This window comes from Somniosus microcephalus, unplaced genomic scaffold (genome assembly GCF_052327205.1).
Source record: "Somniosus microcephalus isolate GS21.2 unplaced genomic scaffold, FLI_Smic_1.0 scaffold1151, whole genome shotgun sequence".
In the NCBI taxonomy this organism is placed as follows: domain Eukaryota; kingdom Metazoa; phylum Chordata; class Chondrichthyes; order Squaliformes; family Somniosidae; genus Somniosus; species Somniosus microcephalus.
Genome location: NW_028226338.1, coordinates 1 through 14,521, shown reverse-complemented (window position 1 = coordinate 14,521; position 14,521 = coordinate 1). Strand labels below are relative to the sequence as shown.

The following is a 14,521-nucleotide window of genomic DNA, read 5'->3' as shown; positions in this document are numbered from 1 at the left end:
ATCCTGGATTACATGTTGTAATGCAATCTATTCAAGCTTACCTTGATTAGAACATCCCTTTGGTCTGTTGGTTGATGTTGGTGTATGATGTCAAACTACCATTGAGTACCATAGATTGTTACTGGCAATGCATGCCCATGGCAGTTAATTTATATAAGGTATAAAAACAGAAAATGCTGGAGATACTCAGCAGGTCAAGCAGCATCTGTGAAGAGAGAAACAGAGTTAACGTTTCAGGTCGATGACCTTTCGTCAGAACTGGAAAAAAGCAGGAAATGGAACAGATTTTTAAGCAAGTGTTGGGGCTGGGAAATGGGGGAGGGGATGAAAGAACAAAAGGGAAGCTCTGATGGGATCGAAGGCAGGAGAGATTGAGACATTAAGCGATATTCAAGGTGAAAGGAGATGGTAATGGGACAGGTTAAGAAACAAAGGCATTCTTCTACCCCCTAAGAAAAGGGAAAAATGATTTGTGAGTAGATCCCATTTGCAGGTTTGTCCCCTTGAATATACACTGGACAACCATGATCTGTTGGCAGGGCCTGTTGGTGCCACGTACCTTCAATCAGCATTGATTGCAGGTCTGTCCAACCTTTGGGTTTGGCAAGTGTTGATATCCGATGAGCGACTAGGATATCCTAGGACTCGACCAATTGCATTACTTCCACCAATGTAGGGATGCCGTTATTCCCAACTATAAGTGAAGGTTGAACTTTAGTTGATTTACAGTAAGAAATCAATAATTTTTGTTGGAGTAATTAAATTATGGCCTACATCATTATGAAATGTTACTGTTCTAGCAATGACGAAAAGGTGGTGCATAACTGTTTGGACCCTTCCCTACAAGTGCAATTTAGCTGGGAAGTATCACTGGGACTCTTATTCTAAGATGCTTTTAATTAGTTATCTGATCTTTTTGCTGTAAAAAGAAAAAGCTTCTGGTATCTTCAGTTTGTTTGCAACCATTATTGGACTTTGTTTTATTAAGGTATTGTGCCATGTTCTCAATTCTAGAAATCATAATTTTGCATTTGGGGGTCTTTTGAGTGAAATATGTCCAGTATCGTCCACTTTCTTCTCATTGAAGAACAAATCGAACTGGAAACTCATAATGCAAGTTCTGCTAGTAGAATTTTGCATACTGTATGTCCAAATAGCTTCCCTTCGTGGTTCAAAACCGCTAGGCAGAAAGTGGGGCTGGCAGAAGGGGTGGGTGGCTTCCCTTATGAGATCCAAGACCAAACTGAGGTGCATTTATGGCAAAAAGAAACAACCGTTGGAGGGAGCGAGCCTAAACTGATCTGTTGCTAAGCCCTGGAAAGAAGCCAGTCTCTCAGCAGGTATGTTTTATTATGTCTACCATAAAGCTCATGATGAAACTCAGGCTTGCTATGACAGCTGTTGGAATGCTTTACCTGGAGGCTGTGTGCAACACCACACCTCGATTCCTTGCCTACTGTGATTGGATTTCAGAGAAGCAAGCAGCTGCAACTGAAACTCTTTACTGCCAAATTATGGAATCGCCATTTAGTGGAATATGGTGTGTGTCCATGCTGTGCCATGGTAGCAATTCATACACTGCCCAGCCACTGTGGTCGAGTTCCTGATATCTGATGTGAGCTCTGAGGGTGCAAACCCACACTTGGCAGTGGTCTAATGACTGCGTTTTCCTTAGGGAGGGAGCAGTGGAGGGGGAAAGAGGCAGTAAGCTGATATATTTAATTAATGGAAGCCTGGTACTGGGTCAATCCTATGTGGTGGGCTAGGTAATATAATTCCTGTGCCAGGGCACTAGTCATTGTTGACCAGCCAGCAGCCCAGCTCATTAATGGGACCTCAGGGGTAACTCTGTCACTGCAGGCTAGCATTATCCTTACTGCAAGCCAGGCCCTAATGGGTAGGGTAAGCCTAGTTGGATAAGCATCGAGAAGCGTACCATTTGCTTTTTTCTACTAAGCTGTAAGAATTTAACTGGTTAAACATTATCCCTGTACACACACAAGGCAGTCTCTAACCTGTGAATAAGCTTTTTGGACTTTAATAAGTTGAGTGTGTCTCTCTATGGAGTGTGTGTGCACTCTATGGGCAAAGTGAAACCTTACTTGTATGGATTTGTCGGTAGATTAGTTTGGAGACTGTTGAGCATAGTTTACACACACATCAGTTGGGCTACCCAAAATAAAATTTCCCACTTGACTGATGCCATGCAAGCCCTAAAGCTTACAAAAGTGGGTGACATGCACATGACTACTTTTATCTTTCTCTCGAATTAAGTTCAAAAAAAACTTTACAGAAGACTAAGGACGTCAAGGACCAAATCTTCCAGGCGACAATCTCCTAGTTTTGTAACTGAGGAGCTGATTCAAGACTAGGAGAACTGATTTCCACCCTGCTCATTTTGTAGTTGCCAAAAGCACCAGATGTGTTTGAACTAATTGAGGCCTCTGCCAGTAGCACTGCAACAGATGCACAGGAGCCAATGTGCAGTGACTTTCTCCGTCTTGTATTGGGAATGCCGCAAGTTTCCACTTCCTCTGGCTGAGATTAGCAACTCCAGTCACTAGTGTTCAAGGAGCCAAATTTAGATTTTTTAGTCTGAGAATTGTCCTGTTCTTGAACTTCATCCTGAACTCTTACTCAACTTGGCTTTGTTCTGCAAAGATAATACTTTTCCATTCTTTTTACCTATTTCATGTCGCTGAAGTTGAATATATTATTTGGATGCCAGGGGTCCTGTCCTTTGTAGTTTTGGTTCAATGATAGCAGCTGTCATCTCATGCTCATGAGTTCATGAAATCAGTAATGACTCCTTACTGGTGACTGTTATCCTAATCATGGAAATAGACCTAGGACTCTGCTCTGAATCTGAGGTGGTGGCCTGGAAAGGCAATGCCTCCTCATCCTGAGCTCTATGTGACCAATCTCTGGCATAGTGTGATCGCTGCCAACTGAAGAAACATGATCAATATTGGAGGATCGTCATTCTTTTAAGAGGCATCCTCTGCAATATGCTCCTAATCAGCTGTCCCAGCAGGCTTTGAAGGCAGTGCATATAGTAGTGTTACACACTTATTTGGTGCTTAAATTTGTTAAAAGTGAATGGTCTAGCACTTGTGCACATCTTTGCTGCTTTAAAATGAAATGACGATGAACAACTTTTTTTTTATATATTAAAAGGAAGCTGCCCTTTTATGAAAACTTTTCAAATGGTCATACAGCAAGGACTATAGAGCAACTTACATTTATATAGTACCTTTAATGTAGTAAAACATCCCAAGGTGTTCCACAGGAGCATTATCAAACAAAATTTGACATTGAGCCACATTGGGAGATATTGGGACAGATGACCAAAAGCTTGGTCAAAGATGTAGGTTTTAAGGAGCATCTTAAAGGAGGATAGAGTTGGAGAGGTTTAGGGAGGGAATTCCAGAGCTTGGGGCCTAGGCAGCTGAAGCCACGGCCGCCAAAGTTGGGCCGATGAAAATTGAGGATGCGCAAGAGGCGGGCATTGGAGGAGCGCAGAGATCCTTGAAGGTTGTAGGGCTGGAGGAGGTTACAAAGATAGAGAAGGGCGAAGCCATGGAGGGATTTGAAATCATGAATGAGAACTTTAAAATCGAGGCCTTGCTGGACTGGGAAACAATGTAGGTCAACAAACACTGGCCTTTCATGTCCTCAAGACATCTCAAAGATGCTTCATGGCTAGTGAATTACATTTGACGTGCAGTCAGTATTGTAGGCAACTGCATCACCAATATTTACACAATTTCGTTCACTGGCTGTTTTCTGGAACATTAACCAACACCACTAACATTATCTGATAAAGAAGGAACGGTAGCCAGGACACTGGGAGAGCTTCCTGCTCTTTGAATAATTCCATGGGACCTTTTTCGTCCACCTGAACTAGCAGACGGGACCTCTGTAATGCTTCATTCGAAAGGCAGCATCCCTGCCAATGCAGCAATGTCAGTGCTGCACAGAAGCATCAGCATCGATTGTGCTCAAGTCCTGAATTGGTGCTTGAACCCACAACCATCTGATTCGAAAATGAGGATGCTACTGGTGAGCCAAGCTACTACTTGAATTTATTACTGTAATAATGTAGAAAAATGTCCAAAGTGCCTCACAGAGAAGAGAAGCGAGTGCCCACCCTTTGCAGAAGGTTTAGGATAGCTGAGCGAAAGCTTAGTTGAAGAAATGTTTTGAGATGATTTCTAAAGCTGCGGAAGGTGAAAAATGAAGGATTTGGAGAAGGGGTTCCAAAGATTAGGGCTCGGGAGGCTCTGCTGCAAATGCTGGAATGGGGTGGGCATGGGAGCATAGACAGCTGCTTAATTAGTTGGGGAAATTCAATTATAAGTTACTACAAAGGAAATTTCAGTGTTGAATATTGATAAAATTTGTACTGCTTCTGAAATGCATCAGAACATGTCCAACATTGAATGTAACTCATTGGGCTGAATGCACTTAATCTTAACCACAATGTTTAAAAAAAAAAATGTCTATCCTGGAAATCACTAACGTGAGTTGCAAAAGGATTTAAAAACAAATATTTTCTATACATATCCTGTAAAAGCTTAACCTTGTGCAATAACAAATTCATTAACATTGTACCTGGCTAAAGGTTTTTGCTTTCCATCAAACAATCCATGTGCTTATATTTTTAATGTGCTCTTATTTATCTATCCTGGAATTTGCAGACTGTTACCTCCTTTTTTTACTCTGGCGGAGGGCAAGATGAGATAAATGATGTACAGCCAAAGAAGAAAATTATTATGCATATCAACACAACTATGTTTGGAGGGTAGTAACAGCTTATTCTCCCTACTGTTAATTTGTTGCTGGATGGCACATCATCATTTGTTATAAAATAACAACAGAAAATGCTGGAAACACTCAGCAGGCCAGGCAGCATCCGTGGAGAGCGAAACAGTGTTAACGTTTCAGGTCTGGGACCCGTTAACTCTGTTTCTCTCTCCACGGATGCTGCCTGGCCTGCTGAGTATTTCCAGCATTTTCTGTTGTTTCAGATTTCCAGCATCCGCAGTATTTTGCTATTACATCATTTGTTATATCTATAGCACATAGAACTTGAGCAGGATATTTGTTAAATATTTCAGTGATATTCTACCTGGGTTCAGCATCACTGCCCACTTGCATAAGCAGACCTTGTGTTCCCTATAAGCAGGGGCAACTCTTTATCTGCTCACTAGGCAAACCGTAGCAAGGCCCAGGGATCAAGCCGAGAATCCTTGCCTCTATGCTAGCTTAATGGAATGTGCTACGTCAGACAAAACTTAGTCTATACAACAACAATTTACTTAATATAGAAATAAACAGTACTCATTGCAAAACCATGTATTTATATTCATTTACAAACTGTGCTGTTCATGATAAAGCAATGGCAATACTTTTCCTGGAATGTATTTCAACAGAACGAAATCCCTGAAAAACAATTGCTCATTTTATACATTGCCCAACACCACCATCGAGTCATGCTGGTGCAGACCCTGTGTTGGCTTTACATTGACCAGCTAGGCTCAGGGAACTGCTGATTTACCCATGTGTTGCAAGGACATTCTTCCTCCTCTCTCTCTCTCTCCTCTGCACTCTGTTTTATCCTTATCAGCTGTTTTATCCTTGTGGTTAGCACTGTTGCCTCACAGCGCCAGGGACCCGGGTTCGAATCCGGCCTCGGGCGACTGTGTGGAGTTTGCACATTCTCCCCGTGTTTGCGTGGGTTTCCTCCGGGTGCTCCGGTTTCCTCCCACAGTCCAAAGATGTGCGGGTTAGGTTGATTGGCTATGATAAATTGACCCTTAGTGTTAGGGGGATTAAATACGTGGGGTTACGGGGATAGGGTGGGATATGTGTTGGTGTAGGGGATACTGGGATCGGGTGGGATATGTGTCGGTGCAGGCTCGATGGGCCGAAATGGCCTCTCTCTGCACTGTGGGGATTCTGTGATAAATGAACATCAGGCACAATGCACAAATTTACATAAGAACATACAGTAAATAGGAACAGGAGTAGGCCATTTGGACCCTCGAGCCTGCTCCGCCATTCAATAAGATCATGGCTGATATTCTACCTCAACTCCACTATCCCCATATCCCTTGATTCCCTTAATATCCAAAAATCTATTGATCTCTGTCTTGAATATACTCAACGACTGAGCCTCCACAGCCCTCTGGGGTAGAGAATTCCAAAGAATCACCACCCTCAGAAGAAATTTCTCCTCATCTCAGTCTTAAATGGCCGACCCCTTATTCTGAGACTGTGACCCCTGGTTCTAGACTCTCCAGCCAGGGGGAAACATCCTCCCTGCATCTACCCTGTCAAGTCCGGTAAGAATTTTGTATGTTTCAATGAGATCACCTCTCATTCTTCTAAACTCTAGAGAATATAGGCCGAGTCTACTCAATCTCTCCTCATAGGACAATCCCCCCATCCCAAGAATCAGTCTGGTGAACCTTTGTTGCACTCCCTCTATGGCAAGTATATCCTTCCTTGGGTAAGGAGACTAAAACTGTACACAATACTCTGGATGTGGTCTCACCAGGGCCCTATATATTTGCAGTAAGACGTCTTTACTCTTATACTCAAATCCTCTTGTAATAAAGGCCAACATACCATGTGCTTTTCTAATTGCTTGCTGTACCTGCATGTTAACTTTCAGTGATTCGTGTACAAGGACACCCAGGTCCCTCTGAACACCAACATTTCCCAATCTCTCTCCATTTAAAAAATACTCTGCTTTTCTATTTTTTCCTACCAAAGTGGATAACTTCACATTTCTCCACATTATATTCCATTTGCCATGTTCTTGCCCACTCATTTAGCTGGTCTATATCTCCTCGAAGCCTCTCTGCATACTCCTCACAACTTATGTTCCCACCCAGCTTTGTATCATCAGCAAACTTGGATATATTACATTTGGTCCCCTCATCCAAATCATTGATATAGATTGTGAATAGCTGAGGCCCAAGCACTGATCCTTGCGGTACCCCACTAGTTACAGCCTGCCAACCTGAAAATGACCCATTTATTCCTACTCTGTTTTCTGTCTGTTAACCAATCCTCAATCCATGCTAGTGTATTACCCCCAATCCTATGAGCCCTAATTTTGTTTAATAACCTTGTGTGACACCTTATCAAATGCCTTCTGAAAATCCAAATACACCACATCCACTGGTTTCCCCCCTTATCTATTCTGCTAGCTCCAACCTAAAAAATCAACAGATTCATCAAACACAATTTCCCTTTCATAAATCTGTGTTGCCTCTGCTCAATCCTATTATTATTTTCAAAGTGCCCTGTTACCACATCCTTAATAATAGATTCTAGCATTTTCCCTACTAATATCAGGCTAACTGGTCTGTAGTTCCCTGTTTTCGCTCTTCCTCCTTTCTTAAATAGTGGGGTTACATTTTCTACCTTCCAATCTGCGGGAACCGTTCTAGAATCTATGGAATTTTGGAAAATGATAACCAATGCATCCACTATCTCTTTAGCCACCTCCTTTCAAAACTCTAGGATGTAGGCCATCCAGGGATTTATCTGCTTTCAGTCCCATTAATTTCTCCAGTACTTTTTTTTATTAATACTAATTTCTTTCAGTTCCTCATTCTCGCTAGACCCTTGGCTCTCCACTATTTCTGGGATGTTTTTTGTGTCTTCCGTGAAGACAGACACGAAGTACTTGTTTAATTTCTCTGCCATTTCCTTATTCCCCATTATAATTTCTCCTGTCTCAGCCTATAAGGGACCCACATTTACTTTTGCTAATCTTTTCATGTTTGCAGAAGCTTTTACAGTCTGTTTTTATGTTGCTCGCTAGTTTGCTCTCATTCTATTTTCCCTTTATCAATTTCTTGGTCCTCCTTTGCTGAATTCTAAAATCCTCCCAATCCTCAGGCTTGCTACTCTTTTTGGCAACATTATAAGCCTCTTCCTTTGATTTAATACTATCTTTATCTTGTTAGCCATGGTTGGACCACTTTTCCTGTGAGGTTTTTGTGCCTTAAAGAAATGTGTATTTGTTGTAAATTATGTTTTTTTTAATGCTAGCCATTGCTTCTCTACAGTCATACCCCTTTAATGTAGTTTCCTAATCTACCTTAGCCAACTTGCCCCTCATACCTACGTAGTTTGCTTTGTTCAGATTTAAGACCCTAGTTTTGGATTTAACTAAATCACTTTCAAACTCAATATAAAATTCTCTCATATTATGGTCACTCTTCCCTAAAGGCCCCTTTACTACAAGGTTATTAATTAACCCTTTCTCAGTTCTATTTACCTAGATTCCTGGTGTTCATCTACAGCTGGAAGAAGAAACCTTTTTTAAAAAAAGACATTTTAGTAGCTGGCAACTTATGAAGTGTTTCATATCAATTGTTTTGTATCTGATAAAGGTGTTTTGTTTTTTTAATATTTTTGTCATCTAATTCTCAAACATCTTCATGTGATTGACCTTGAGTAACTGCGGTTTGTGCCGCAAAACACATTGAGGATGTACAAATTTCCACAAAACTATTTAATCAGTGTCTGAATCAGTGTCTGGCACTGTATTGAATGATGCCATTCAAGCTGTCTTCCCAACACACCTTATTCAAAAGACAGTTCCCATGGGCTGAACCCCAAAGCCCCCTTTTGAAATTGTGTGTTGTCATGCTGCAAGGTTAGCCATTACACTTTAACAAAGTTATTTTGTACTGGCGGTTTCGTCTCAACACAATCCCCTGTCCTTTTCAATAGGTAATAAAACACCATGCTGCCAGACCATTAGTTTAGGCTAAACTACCAGTAGAATTTATTAGCATCAAGAAAATCTTTCAGAAGCCAAACAAAAGCCAAATTAAATTTATAGCTCGAGTTAAAATGCAAAACTCAAAGGTACATCTGGCAAGTTGAGGTTTATCGTCTGTATTTGTCAGGCTAAATTTTGTTGAATCAGGGCATCTAATGTCATCTGTTGTCAGTTAGACTTGCCCTGCACTCTTCAACTCCAAAAAAAAAAAAAAAAAAAAATTTACCCACTAAGTTGCTGAAAGTGCGAGCTGATAACAGCACAGCAAGGGGAAACGGCATCTGGGGCCTGAGTGAACAGAGCAACGCCTTAACCAATGAACTTTAAGGAATAGGTGAATTCGGTGTCAAATCAGGTACAGAGAGAAATGGAGAAGGAAAGAAAGATTGGGTTGAGCGAGAAAGAGAGACAGAAAAAGTAAGAGAGCCATATATCCAAGTTTGCCAATATGACAGATTGGTGGCATAGTAAGTAGTGTAGATGGGAGCATAAAATTACAGAGACGTTGATAGATTGAGTGGGAAAAACAATTTCAGATGGATTTCAACGAAGGTAGGTGTGAGGTCATCCATTTTGGAGAAGAGGCTAGATCAGAGTATCTTTTAAATAGTAAAATGCTAGGAACAGTGGAGGCCCAAAGAGATTTAGGGGTCCATGTACACAGATCACTAAAATGTAGTGGTCAGGTACAAAAACTAATCAAAAAGGCTAATGGAATGTTGGCCTTTATATCGAGAGAGCTCGAATATAAAGACGAGGAAGTTTTGCCATAGTTATTCAAAGCCCTGGTAAGACCACATCTGGAGTACTGTGTACATTTCTGGACACTCCACCTTCAGATATATTGGCTTTGTAAGGAGTGCAGTGCAGGTTCACCAGAATGTTACCAGGGCTCCAAGGGTTAGATTGTGAGGAGAGATTGCATAAATTAGGCTTATTTCCTGGAATATAGAAGGTTAAGTGGCGATTTGATTGAGGTTTTTAGGATTTTGAAGGGAACTGATAGGGTAGATAGAGAAACTTTTTTCTGCTGGTAGAGGAGTCTAGGACAAAGAGACGTAACCTTTAAATCAAAACCAGGCCATTCAGGAGAGAAGTTAGGAACTTTTTCAAGCAAAGGGCACTCCCACAAAAAACAGTATATGCTAGCTCAATTAATTTTAAATCTGAGATCGATAGATTTTTGCTAGCCAAGGGTATTAAAGGGGTATGGAGCCATGGCAGGTAAATGGAGTTAGGATACAGATCAGCCATGATCTCTGAATGATTGAACAGCCTTGAGGGGCTGAATGGCCTACTCCTATTTCTGTGTTCCTATGACTGAGACTCCATGCTTGTAATAGTTAATTTATAGTGCCAGAGGCATTGATTGGCAGTAATTAATAATCCTCACATTAACAGGGTACTTGCGCTACTAATTACTAGCCCGAAATATCTGCAGCGGTGTTGGCTCGTATTTACTGCGCAAATGCACCAAATTCATGTTGGTGGTGAGGCAGGCAGCGAAATGCTGTTTTCACGAAACTAATGGCGGAAGGCGCAACTCCGATAGCAGCTTTTGGATATTCGCATTTAACCACGCATCTGCTTGCCTGAAGTTGCTGCACCATTTACGCATAAATAACGGCGAGCGCCATTAGCCTTGCTGTTATTTCATCATCTTCTTAGGCAGTCCCTCGGAACCGAGGATGACTTATAGCAAATTCTGGCACATCGTATTTAGTCTTTTTACAGTATTAAGACCTTCCCCCTCTGACATGAGTAGAATATATAAATCTCCTTTTTTGTAATGGGTTGGTTATTGTAGCATTGGACATTTCTGCCTTCATCTAGGAAGCTCGGGATCTGCCTCTGAGTTGTCGCCCTTGGTCATTGCAGTTTTTCACTCACGCTTTTCTTCCTTCCTTTAGCTGACCTTACACATTCTCTTCCACTGTTGTAATGTACTCTGACATTCTCTCTCCAATTCCATCTCCACATGTTTTCTGTGAGGTTTTACTGTCAGACTGAGGCAACGTTATGCAGGTTTTATTTTTATTCTGCAGCTAACGGCTGTATCATTTGCAAGTATTATTAGTTGCACCCTTTCCTGTAGCAGGACCATTGTATGGTGTATTCAGGAAAATGAATCACTTGCTGACCTTTAAATTAGGGATGACGCTGCACTACATAATTCTTCAATTTTCTCCAGTACCTGACCTTTTGCTGACACACTTCACTTCAGTCATTCTCTGCTCATTACCGTATGGCATTTTCCGGAAACTTGCAACTGCAATGGGTGCCTTTGTAGTAAATTAATTGAGCAACTTGGCCTGATTTGGAAAATGCCATCTCAGTGGCAGGTTTTAAGGATACTTTAGATTAAACAGTTGAACTCCATGGCTCCTCTAACAATCTAATAGATAAAAGCACTGCCATACAGCACTAAGGCATATAGATCAGAAGATCTCTGTTTTCGGAGATCTCTGGTTTGGTTCCAGGTGAGTGTGTGGGCATATGGACTCTCTTCATATCACAACCAAGCACTATACTGTTCACACAAGCCCTATCCAACCAATCACGCAGCAACAGAGTGGCGCTTTCTGGCAGACTATCTAACCCACTACCCTAGTTGAGACCAGCTAACTGAACACAGACTAAGGATCAAAACCTGAAACCCTCATGGTTTGTGTGGCTCATTGCCTGGTTATGATACATTTCCATAGCCACATCAGGAATGCATTTAACTACTATGCTATACTTATTTTGGATTGTTGCGTACACTTATCTGTATGTGCTGCCTGTGTACAGTAATAGATCAGTGTATGGGTTATTGGGATTGTTACTGCTTTATACAGTTGAAAGACTTTTGGCTAAAGCCATGCCTTTATAATTGCACCTACTCGTAGGATAACCTTTCTACGGTTAACTATAAGATAGTAACAAGTTGGAGTATTACTAAACTGCAAGAACAAAGCTTCATCAGTAGTTTATAAATTGTCTGGGCCCCATGAATTACTGACTTAAAATGGTTGAGTGATTTTTATGATCAAAACTTCCTTCGTGGATATACAGATTACGATTGCAACCTTTTTAGTGCCATTTGGATTGGTTTAAGGCTCCTGCACTTTGGGCACAGAATTGAGTTTTATTTTGGAGAGCGAGCGAGACTGGCAGTCCCTCGTAGAAGGTGGTGAGAGGGAGGACAAAAATAATCTTGAAGTTAGGATGAACTGCAATACTTTGAAGTGAGTTTTGATGAAAAGGAATAAAAGCTTCAAGAACAGTCAAATGTAAATTGAGCAATATACCTGAGGATTATTTTGAACCCGTCAGCTAGAGTTGAAACCTTTTCTGTAAACTGAAGACCAATTAGTATAAAGTCAATTGTAGGGAAAGTTCCACACTGGAAGTTAATAGCTTAGAGTGGAATATTGACAAAATAGATTGCTGGATACAAAATTGGCTCAAACAGGAAACCATGATAGCCAAAAGATTATTTATTTGGTAAAACAAACCAGTCCATGCAGCAGGCATTATTTCAGTGACAGTGCAGTCAGCTTTTCATTCTGGTCTGCTCTTGTTGCCAGGTCCCAGAAATCACAAGTTCAAATTCAGGAAGGATAATCACATTTGCAATTTTATCCACATTGTGTTGCATTAATTTGAGCTTTAAAAAAACTTTTGAGATGTGCTGGGGGCATGCGCCCAATATCTGCATCAAGCACTCCCTGGTCAGTTACTGCACAGGCAGATGCAGGCTAAAGCTTCCTTGATACTATCCCAATAGTGTACCTCATCACCAACCCAAGAAGAGCTACTGCACTAGTGACCTATTTTCCATTTCTCACACCAACCACCCTGCACCAGTGTCAAATTAGGGATAGTTTTGTGCTTAAGCCCATGCCTATGAAGAACTGGATTGAAACTACCTAAACTCATTTTATGTAGGACCCTTACAGCCAGCAGACAGAAGAGACTTTCCTATCACTTTTGGGCTAATTGAACCCAGGTCTGAGGTGAACAACCAGTATCGAACCCACTTAGCACCCAGTTCCCTATTTCAGCCCGTTATGACCCACTTGTGTTTGGGTAATTAGCAGATTGGCTGCTGGCATTCTGTTTTTTGCAAGCTACTTGGAAGTTTGTGTCCAGTTAGGCTCTCAGTCATGCTGAGTTGAGAACTTAACTTAGTTCCTCAAGTTAATTTACCAACTGTTCAAGGTCTTCAGATATGTATATCTACTCGCTGGAAAACTGCCCTAATCATAATTGGTCATATTTGATTTAGAAATCTAGCTGCACAGGACTCTCTGCTTATCCAAGGTCACTTCCCAGTATGATTTGGGTGGAGAAATTGTTCTATTTTATCCACTGCCCTGTCAGAACTGGGATGTTGTTTCCACCGTATAGATGCTTCCAGAGCCATCCTGTCTCACCGAGTAATGTAGGGCATATCCGCAAATGTTTGTTACCAAGAAAACAAATGACTAAACAAGACAACAAATGGTGGCAGCGTGCATCCTACATGACTACTATCCAACCCTGCTACCATCTTACAAGGAAGCCCAAAATTAGATTGAGGGACATTCCACCTGTTCCGTAACCGCTTCCTGGGAAGGTAACATGCAAGATTGTCACATGACTCAATCATCACACTGAGTAAACATTACAGCATAAATTTAATCACTACATACAACGATCCCTCTGCAGATTGGTCCTGACAGCAGGTGTTATGGCTCCTACACGTGGGCCACCTCCTCCTAAATCTGTGCTACTTTATTTGTCACTGCAGTGTGCAGAGGATCTGGAATGAAGAAAGATAGGCAATCTGTTCTGTAGAACCGCCTTCACTCTATCCTCCACAACATAATTCCACGTATCAGATGGACTTGTGGGGTGGGGAATTGATTTGTTTCAGTTCAGCTGCAGGTCAGGTTCGGAGGGTTTATATGGCTTGGGTAAGAAACCATGTCTGGCATCGGCTATCTACAACATCTGGCATCTGGGTTTCCTCTGTGTATCAAGGTAGGCTGTGAATCCTACAGGGTGTAGAGATATGCATATTGAGAATGAAGATTACCCTAAATTCTTGTCTGAAGGATGAAATTTACTCTCAAACCTTGCTATTAAGTGTCCAGTTTAATAATTTGTGTAGATGCAGCTTGTATTTTCATTTTGCAGAAATACATTTTTCTTGGTACTTGAGTGTGTGTTTGATTTCCCCCCCCCCCCCCCCCTCTTCTCCAGCAAGATGAAGAACATGAGCAGGAGATACCAATTACGTGCCTTGTGAAAGAAGGCTGTGAAAAGGCCGACACCCTCACACATTTTGAGATTCTTAAGTTCTTGGACAAGGGGTCATTTGGAAAGGTATGTCTTTAGAAATTGAGATATACAGCATAACCTGAAATACTTCATCAGAATATTAACTAATAATTTTTTTTATATAATCAACATGTGGAATGCTGCTCTGAATTTCTGTTGCCCTCAGCTTATAAAGTGTTGCTTTTTTCTGAAATTTCGCTGTTCAGTATTTGACAATATGGCACTTTTTATTGGTGCTAGGGAAGATAAAGATCATCACTGGGTTGCCACTGCATAAGTTATTTTTATAAACCTGTAATTTTACTTCTAACCATCAGCAACAGCAACGTGTCTTGTGTGAGTTTGATTTGTGGCAACCCAGTTACAGAGGAGGAATGGAACAACATATAGATAATTCCTCCTGAC

General features: G+C 41.3%; 1 long non-coding RNA gene across 1 annotated transcript in view; it reads left to right on the top strand.

Moving 5' to 3' along the window:
* The window catches only part of LOC147080791 (uncharacterized), a 46,049-nt gene extending 31,942 nt beyond the window's left edge, over nucleotides 1-14,107 (top strand). Inside the window, exon 3 of the long non-coding RNA XR_015077052.1 lies at nucleotides 14,039-14,107. This is a non-coding gene — a long non-coding RNA (uncharacterized LOC147080791). The remainder of the gene's footprint in view (nucleotides 1-14,038) is intronic.
* Nucleotides 14,108-14,521: the final 414 nt, after the last annotated feature.